We start from the raw sequence: 10,343 nt of genomic DNA on the forward strand, positions 1-10,343 counted from the left end.
GAAACAAATGGATTTAGGGAATAAATCACTCTAAGAAGCACAGGTAAAAAATCAACTAAGAAATAAGGATAATGAAACTAAATGCAATATGATTTTCACCTTGAGAAAGGGGTAACTGACTAGTTTATCATAGAAAGGATACCAGCAATTGTTGAGTGGTTTCTAGGGAAACCTGAGAACAAGCATGGCTGGGGTGGAGTAGGTTTCATACAGGAATTGATCCACTAGTAGGCTTTATTTAAAAAAAAAATACATAATATCAATGTAGACTTTCTTCATTGGCCCATTTAAAAGACCTTACTTATAAGGTAAGAGAAAAACATTTTAATCACTCTTTCAGTTACACAGTTTTTTTTTTTTAAGATTTATTTATTCATGAAAGACACACAGAGAGAGAGAGACAGAGACAGAGACACAGGCAGAGGGAGAAGCAGGCTCTTCGCAGGAGCCTGATGCGGGACCCAATCCCAGTTCCCGGGATCACGACCTGAGCCAAAGGCAGCCACCCAACTGCTGAGCCACCCAGGCGTCCCTACACAGTCTCTTAAATCTTAATCCAAATACATATCTTCACTGGTAACCATCCATCAAGCTTTAGCTGTATGGATAAATTATTATATTAGTAAGTCAACTATTAAAGGCAAACAATGTGGTCATGTTTCAAAAGTGATCCTGATATTTTGATTGTACAATAAATCCTATTTATAACCCTTTCTCCAGTTTCCAATGTTTGAATAGACAGTTTAGAAGATGCTGCATCACTCAACACTTCTGTCTGAGGGGAAGATTGAGGGAACCCAGAATTCCACAAGAGCTTGTCTACCAGCATTCAGATCTCAGGAGTATGGCCGAGTGCAAAGCTGCATTCATGGAGACAAAAGTTCTTACCCTGCAGGATAAGAGACTTTGCTCCTTCAGACCCACCACATGGTACGCTAGTGAATAAATTCTTAAAGACAAAAGGCATTCCCATGATCCTTTTTAATAAAAGCAAGGTTTTGGACTAACAGTATGGAAACAAGATGGGTGGGCTTTTAGAAATAGAAAGTAAGTGCCTAACTGTTCTGAAAAACAGCTTACTTGGGTTTATACTATGCTAAATATTGTGTTAGAACCTATAAAGAAAATAGAAACTACCTTGTTTTTCATGGACAAATATCATTTATGTCGTTATATTACAGCAATGTGGTGACTATAGAAGTCAAATAATCAGAGACTAGGCCGTTGTGATGAGCCACTCCTCCTTCCTTTCATTGTTTGCCTTATCCACAAAAACAAACTGCAATTCTCGTTTCCTAAGTTACATGATAATTCAGTGTATTTATACATTGTTTACTTTATTTAATAAATCCTCATATCTAAAGATTTCCTAAATTGATGCTAAGTAGAAAAGAGTAGCAAAGAGGTAAATATTTTCCTCCTGTATCTAATCTTTTATTAATCTGCATACATGTTATTCCAAATATATACATGTAGATAGCCACATATATATGTGCATAGAATGTATAAATACATATATATTATACATGAATGATTTATTACAGAAATATCAGTGTTTCTAGATTACACTGCATACTTGATGAGCTGTCATTAGTGCAGAAAGGATACATAGCTTTTCAACAAAAGAAAAGAATGAGGCTGCCAGAGTGTTGCAGTGGTTTGGGCTTTTTTTTTTTTTTCCAGCATCCATCCCTGCCAATCTCTGCACTGCCAGTAGGGAAAACCATATCCATGGCAACCAACCGTACCATTCCAACCCACATCAATGACGCCTCCAATCTAAACTGTCAAATATTCTATGCACATCATGTAAAATAGGTCTCTTTCCCCTTATACCTCTGTGCATCTCGTTTCCGTGGCTACATGTTTATGCAAATGAGAATTGTCCTTTCTCTCTCAGGTTGATTGAACACTGAATTTGTTTTGCACCTTGGCAATGCAAAGCCATGCTGTCTTGCCACCTGGTCTACCACATAATTGCAAAAAATTACATTATAATGATAACTGTCCCCAAATTAGCCTGATAACACCATCTACCTGCCTTGTGAGCGAAAGAAACAGTGTGCAATAAAGAAGGATGTTAAAACAGAGTCGAGATAGGGGAATAATGTTTAATTGGCTCTCCAGAGTCTACTAATTTTCAGAATTGGAAACCTAGTGTTTGATTTGTTCTTTTTAGTCAGTGAGAAGAAAAAATATCCTTCATAAATTCTGAATGACAAATTTGCCCATCCTTTTTTGCATGTGGTTCCAGCATCCTAGGGAATCTAAAGTGTCATTTCCTCTCTGGAAGAAAGGAAGCACAAAACATGCTAGGTATGTACTCTAAATTTTCCCTCAGTATCAGCTCCAGCTATAAATTTCTCCCAATCCCTGTATCTCCCTCATTCTTTTCCCTGAAACCCCTCAAAATATCTTGGATCAATACCTTTATTTTAAAATTAAGATGCAGGATTTTTATAGGGTGACATAATAAAATTAGAATAAATAGAATAAAATTAGAATAAAATAAAGCTGGGACTTTAAAAGTATTACCTATTCTCTTTCTTCATCTGCTTTAATCTATTGTCCTCCCCCCATTATTATATTCTGTAAATAATTTTGTTGTAGTAGCTGTGGCAGTGGTTAGTTTCTTTATCAGAAAAATCACAATTAAACATTTTGCAAATTAGAAAAATGATCAGTTGCTTTTTATTTCATTAGTTTTTAGTTATAGCTTACATTGATATGGTGAATTTAACTAAAAATATTTTTAATGCTAATTTTTCTGCAAAAAAGAAGGACTTGGGCAGCTAAAAATGGAGTTTGTAGTGTATTTCCCCAGAGTTTAAGTGACAAAATAAAAGATACTAGATTCTATTATGATAAATGTTGGGGATATATTTTTCTTCTCCCCCTGCTTAATGCCTCTCTCTCTGCAAAACAAATCCTTCAGTATTTAAAAAAAGAAAAAAAAAACAGGAACAATTTTATACAGTTTCACAAGATATTTATTTCAGACTGATCTTTTGAACTTTATAAAGTTCACTTTATAAAGTCACCTTTGAGTAGATTAAGGAGATATAAAGATTACAAAGACAGACAAGATATTTTTTCAATTCAATAGATCATCTGTAAATGTGTCCTGGCCAAAGATAAAAAAAAAAAAAATGAAGTTTCCAAAGCTGGAACCATAACCACCTTTACTCCCATCTCCTTCTCCAAATTCTACATATCTTTTAGAGGTGTATTAGCTGAAACCCAACTTTCTCCCTGACTAAGAAGATCACAAAGTGATGACTTCCTTCTCTGATCTCTTGGCTCTATGAGTGCTGTTGTTTCAGCATTTCATTAGATGCCATTTTCCACCGGTGTGACTTGTCCCTGCAGGATTATAAACCCTGAGGCAGAGTTGGAAGAAAATAATTTCATATAATTCTTCTTCTGTATTTTCAATCCTTAAAGTGAATATTTTGCTTAGTTAAGTTGAACATCAAGTCTTGATTGTTCTGGGTTTTAGGCTGAGACATTTAGGCAGTGAACAGCTAATAAATATGCCTCGGGTCATGGCAGAAAAGAAATCAACTTTTTGTTGTGTTCACTGTTGTTCAAAAAATCATGCCAAATGTTTTACATATGCAACAATAATCTTTTCCTTGTTAAAAGTTACTTTTAAATAACATTATATTTTTCAAAAGCAATAATATAATACATGAAGTAGAGGACATGATGTCCTTAAAAATTCTGTTTGATTGTTAGATCTCTACCAATAATATTGTTTCCTGAGCACTGTTCTTACCTCTTCGGGGAATTACTAAGGAAATGAAAGACCTAATTTTATAAGGATTATAGTTAAATCAGATGATAAATACATATAAACACAGGAGATGCAAAATTAAAAACTGTGGCTCAATATCAATTATGACTGTTAATATCATCATTCCAGTAGATTTACCAAATGTAATATATAAAATTTCTAGGTATTTTGGAAGGCTAAAAAAAATGATCATTGGAGGTAGATTCTAGAAGTACAAGTATGGCTGAATTGTTTAAGTCAGATTTCTCTGAGGAGGACAAATATTTGAGGACCTGACTTTTTCAGAGACAATTTTTTAAAACCTAGGTTTGTGATTTTAGACTTTCCCCACTCAGTGTTGAAGCTCCTTACTCTTCTAAATAAACTTTCCTAGGCACAAGAAAACTTGCCTGTAGAGTTTCATTCTATTAGAGAATCCCTTGATGAATCTACCTTATTTCCCCTTTGATTTTACCCTGCAAATAGGACAGAAATTCATTTGCAAAATGTAAGGGCCCTGAAAAGTTTGTTTGAATCCCACAAGTGGGGAAAAAGGAGAGCTTATGCAAATGACTAGAAATTGCCTTAACTCTCTTATCTAGTTTTTGTACCTACACAATTAACACTGGCTAGATTTCTCCCATGAAAGAGATTTTTTCATGGGATCATTACAGAGAAAAATAAACAAACAAACAAAAAATGCAAAAAATGTCTGTCAGCTAAGAGCAACCACTTACTTGTGAATTGATAATACTATAAGCAAATAAATAATAATAGCAAATTCTTGTGAGACACTATGTTTGAAGCATATATTATAAGCCCTTTACATAATCTAAATCATTTAATTCTCATGACAGTTTTGTAAAGTAGGTACAATATTGACCTTGTTTTACAGATGAGAAAACTGAAGCATAGCGGGGTACCCAGAGTTAGGCAGCTGGGATGTAGATCTCCCAAGACCAGATTATCTTGCTGTAAAGTCTTCAAAGTGTTAAACTTTTCATTTTTATGCCATATGACCTTTCAAGAAATATTTTTATTCTCAATTATCACAATAAAGTTGTATCAGTAAAAAATCTCTTGAAATTATGATATTCCAAAATTCTGTCATCATAACTCAAATTCCCTTTCATTTAATCTTTCAAAGCATGAAACTGAATCTTCTCTTGGGGAGAAGAAACCTTTTCTGAAATATTTCAAAATTGGAACCATTACTTTTAATGCCAGAAATGATTTAGAAGGCTTATGGTGATTCTTAAAATATCTGGATATATGTTCATTCATCCAAGCAGATATTTACTAAGTGATAGTACTGTTCTTGGCCCTCAGGATCCAGCAGAGAACCAAAGAAAGCTCAGGCCCTCATGGAACTGACATTCTAGTGAGAAGAGAGACTAGAGAATAAATAGGATACCGTAGAATACAAAACAATGCAATACCATATAATACAATAGATAGATGGTAAGAAGTGCTATAGAGAAAAATAAGACAAGGACATATAGAACAAGGAGAAAGAGGTTGTTCCTTTAACAGGCCAGGAAAGGTTTTCTCGGCACAGTGATATTTGAGCAGAAATTTGAATGAAGTGAAGGAGGGAGCCCAGAGGTTCAAAACTGACTTGCTAAGTTCAAGGATTGATAGGATGGCTGAATGGGGTAAGGGAAAAATTACTGTAGGAGATGCCATCCATGAGATAGCAGATGGTCAGATCATGGAGAGTTGCAGGAAAGTTTTAAATACTCTTCTTTTACTCTGAGAGAGAAGGGAAGCCACCCAAGGGTTTTCAGCAGAGGAGTGATAGGAACTGACTTATTTTATAAAAGGAGCACAGCAACTCAGGGAAATATGGACTAGCAGGTTGGATGAAATCCTGAACCCCAGTTCCAGAGGCTGTTGTATCATCACAAGCAGTAGGTGATGGTGGCTTGTACCAGGATGGCAGGAGATGGTGACTGGTATGGAGAGATTTCAAAGTTGTAAACTACAAGATTTTATACTATATTAGACATGGAATGTAGAAAAATCGAGGAGTAAAGTATGACTATATTCTATTACAAAATGAAATAGGAAGCTTTTTCCTTACATGTAACTATAGGTAAAACCTATATATTTGAAATTCATGAAAATTATAAAATAGTATCTTCTTAGACTCTCTGAATTTGTTAAATACTCAATTTAAAAATAACTATTAATCATTACTTCTTTAGTGCCAGTATTTTTAGTGTTATCCAACTTTTCCTTGAAGACACAACTTGATAAGTTAGCAAAATTCTCTTACAAACAATAGTCCTTCTCCTCAAACCCCCTCCTTTTTTTTGTCTTCCAAATCTCAGATGTTCTCCCCTTTAGTCCTGCTTTTTAAGTCACTTTCCTAGTCTTTTTTGCAGGCTCCTCTTTCTTGACATTTCTTAACTCCCAGTTCTTTCTTTGTATTTTGCTATATGCCATCTTTTTATATCTATCTGTAATTCTACTTGGGCCAGCTGCACCACTAGAAAAGCTTTAATTATTGTTTAAGGCTTATGACAGGGAGTTTTCTAGTTCTGCACTATCCAGTATAGTAGCTAAATGCTGTTAGTGGTCATGTGCAAATAGTGGGTCCTATAGCTAAGAGTGGAAATATAGCTAAAGTGCTAATGGTGGTAGGATTATGGGTAATCCTACTGAATCTTTTTTTTTTTTTAATTTTTATTTATTTATGATAGTCACAGAGAGAGAGAGAGAGAGGCAGAGACACAGGCAGAGGGAGAAGCAGGCTCCATGCACCGGGAGCCCGACGTGGGATTCGATCCCGGGTCTCCAGGATCGCGCCCTGGGCCAAAGGCAGGCGCTAAACCGCTGCGCCACCCAGGGATCCCGTAATCCTACTGAATCTTATATATGCTCTGTGTAGCCCCATATGTAACATCTCTAGGTATACTGTATATGCAATTTAATGTATGTTGTTTTTTCCTATACATATGTACCCATGATAAAGTTTAATTTAGAAATTAGGTACAGTTAGAGATTAACAACAATAACTAATAATAAAGTAGAACAATTATAACAATAATTGTTATATGCTATAATAAAAGTGATATGAATATGGTCTCTCTCTCTCCCAAAATATCTTATTGTACAAGTAGTCACCCTTCTTGTGATGGTGTGAGATGTTAGAATGCCTTTGTGATGAGATGAAGCAAGATGAATGACATAGGCATTGGGACATGACATGAGGCTACTATTGACTTTCTGACGATGGGTCAGAAGGAGGGTCATCTACTTCTGGATTGCAGTTGACCATGGGTCACAAACTGTGGAAAGTGAAACTTTGGATAAAGGCAACATTTAAAACTGGTGAGAAAAATATGTACAGTTTGATAGATAGATAGATAGATAGATAGATAGATAGATAGACAGATAGATAGATAAATAAATAAATAATTGTGGCAACCAGTTAACCACTTGGCAAGAATAAATTTAAAGCCCTAACCCACATCTTAAAATAAAATTAATTCTCCTAGTGGATTGAATACAAATACATAATAAAATTTAAAACTACTAGAAGAAAATAGAAGTGCATATGTATAGGTGAAGAAAGCCGTTTCAGTGAAGGCTCAAGGCAAAAATAGAAAGATAAATACTTTAAGATGTCTGTATGGGGAAAAGTCCCACAATCCAAGTGAAAAAGCAAATGGCAGACAAGAAAAATAAAACCATGTGTGACAAAAAGGGGTTAATGTCTAAGATGTGGAAATATTACAAATTGGTAATAAAAAGAACATATAACAGGCAAGGTTCCAAAAAATCAGAAATACAAATAATAATATGTGATGAAAAATATTTCATGTTACTAGTAATCATAACCATGAAGAAAAGACTAGATATCCTCTCTCTTCTCATAAATTAGTAGGCTGTCAAAGAGTTAAAGAAGGAAAATGCCCAGTATGGTGTACTGAAAAGAGATGGGCTCTCACAGATTTTTGCCAGGAGTAAAAGTTTGTAGAAACTTCCTACAGTATAATTGGAAGTAATGTATTTAATTCAGAAATTCCACTTCCAATAATTTTTTCAATAATAAGATTCATAAAGATAGAATGTAAAAATACATGTCAAAATATTATTTATAATATAGAAAAGCTGAAAATAATTTAAATGAACAGCTATAGGTTATTACCTCATACATCCTTAAAATGGAGTTCTACTCAATCCTTACAAATGATGGTGTCAATCTATATGGATCAATATGTAGCATGTTGATGATACGTTGCTAAATGGTAAAGGTAGTTATCAAAAAAATATGTCCTACTGTGATCCTACTTTAAAGATACATATATTAAAAAAATAAATAAAGATACATATATTTTATCCATGCATTTTGAAAATAACATATAAAAATAATGCTTAAAATGTCACTAGTGATTCTATGCTAATAGCGGAATATACCTAATTGCAGTTATGGTGGTAGGATTATGGGTAATTTTTTCTGCTTGCTTTTATTTTTTGCATCTATTTTTCTGCATAAACATGAGTAATTTAGATAATAATTTTTAAATGCAACAAATACAGATATCAAAATACCATAACTCATAGCATTGCTAGCAGTATTGACCAGATGCTATGTTTATATTATAAGAGCTCACTTGTGCCACATTTGGTCTCTAACCTTCTGACAGGGTGACACCTCATGTCCAGAATCTCCACAGCACATCTATATAGGTGCTTACATTGGAGCCCGCAGACTTCAGTTGAACTGGAGAGAGTGAGCGCCACCATGCTCATCCACAGGAAAACATGGTAGTATTGACATTGTCTCACACTGGGTGCCTGTCTTGAAAGAGACTGTTCTTAATCCCTTACAAAACCGTTTACTAAGATTTCCGTGTGCTCTTGTTACAGCCTAATACTTCATTCTAAAGCAATTATCAAAAACAATGAGTTTTGCTCATTTGTATAGAAGCTCTCATTTATTTTTCAAGGAATCTTCTAAGCTATGGGCTGCTTTCATCTTTTCACATATTAGGAAAATAACATTCAGAGGTTTTACATGACTTTTTTAAGGGGGCGGTGTGAGAATTCAAACTCCGCTATTTTTCTTTCAAATCTGAAGATTCATTTTATTTTATCACGTAGCCGTCTACACCTGTCTTTGAAAGCCATAGACTTTTTTTTTTTTTTTTTTTTTTTAAGATTTTGTTTATTTAGGGCAGCCCGGGTGGCCCAGCGGTTTAGCTTTGCCTTCAGCCCAGGGCCTGATCCTGGAGACCCGGGATCGAGTCGCACGTCAGGCTCCCTGCATGGAGCCTGCTTCTCTCTCTGCCTGTGTCTCTGCCTCTCTCTCTGTGTCTCTCATGAATAAATAAATAAAATTTATTTATTTATTTATTTATTTATTTATTTATTTATTTATTTATGAGAATAGACAGAGAGAGAGAGAGAGAGAGAGAGGCAGAGACACAGGCAGAGGGAGAAGCAGGCTCCATGCAGGGAGCCCAATGTGGGACTGGATGCTGGGACTCCAAAATCACACCCTGGGCCAAGGCAGGCGCTCAACTGCTGAGCCACCCAGGCGTCCCAAAAGCCATAGACTTTAAATAGCAGGAAAAGAAAATTCAAACACTTATGATTGTAAAATATGATTGATAAGAAATTATAAATAATTACTTCATAAACTAATTTCCAACTTTTGTCTTTATTTTACCGTTAGAAACAGCATAAAAGAGGAGAGAAAGGGAAACTATTCTTTAAATTCCCTGAACAGACTGTTTTCTGGAAGCTACTTCTTGCCCAAGATGTTTTTTTCTTTTAATTACTCAGCAAATAAAACTGGATTAAACACACTGTGCAATCTACTGATTTATATGTGTTACAGATGGTGTACTAGAAAGAAAACACTAAATTTGAGGAAAATATATATGACATAATCTGCAAAGTATGCAACTCATCTAATTCATCTAGTATTCTTCAGAATAATGAAAATTATCATTATATTTTTTAAAAGATAATGTGACTTATATCTTGAAAGCTAAAAGTAAGGTGAAAAATGGTCTAAAATATTTGTAAATCAAAGGTTTATAGCTGACTCTTTATAAAAGCATAATTTGGCATAATATTTTTCTGATGCTGAATGAGCCTCCTAGTGCATTAACATCTAACCAGCAACGATGTCATGCTGTATGAACTTCATTGTCAAAGTGTCCAATCAATTTGTTTGTATTATGAATCATCCCCTATTCCTACTGGTTTTCTGCACATTAACATTCGACTAATGGACTCAAAGTCCATGTTATGTATGTTAATCTAAAATTCCTGAATATACAACCTCTGCAGAAATAACTGAAAAGGAGAGTGTATCGGTCATATTACTTTCATGTTTGAAACCCAACAGTTGCACTCTCTGGGTCAATGCCAAATGGAGATTTTTCTAATAGGTAATACAACTTTTCATTACAAGTTGGGTCTGGCATGTGCTCTTGCAAATAGTCACATTTATTTTGTCTTGGTTGATTCTTTAATTAGTTATCAATGCAAGGTCAATAGTAACTCCTTTAAGTCCTCCAGCTATGGGAACTGGTCAACAGCCTGCTGA

At 34.7% G+C, this 10,343-nt stretch overlaps 1 long non-coding RNA gene across 1 annotated transcript; it reads left to right on the forward strand.

Moving 5' to 3' along the window:
* Nucleotides 1–724: 724 nt before the first annotated feature.
* LOC144290188 (uncharacterized) lies at nt 725–7,103 on the forward strand. Its single transcript, XR_013357988.1, has 3 exons — nt 725–930; nt 2,255–2,316; nt 6,901–7,103. It is a non-coding gene; the product is annotated as an uncharacterized LOC144290188 (long non-coding RNA).
* Nucleotides 7,104–10,343: the final 3,240 nt, after the last annotated feature.

This window comes from Canis aureus, chromosome 2 (assembly GCF_053574225.1).
Source record: "Canis aureus isolate CA01 chromosome 2, VMU_Caureus_v.1.0, whole genome shotgun sequence".
NCBI classification, from domain to species: Eukaryota; Metazoa; Chordata; class Mammalia; order Carnivora; family Canidae; genus Canis; species Canis aureus.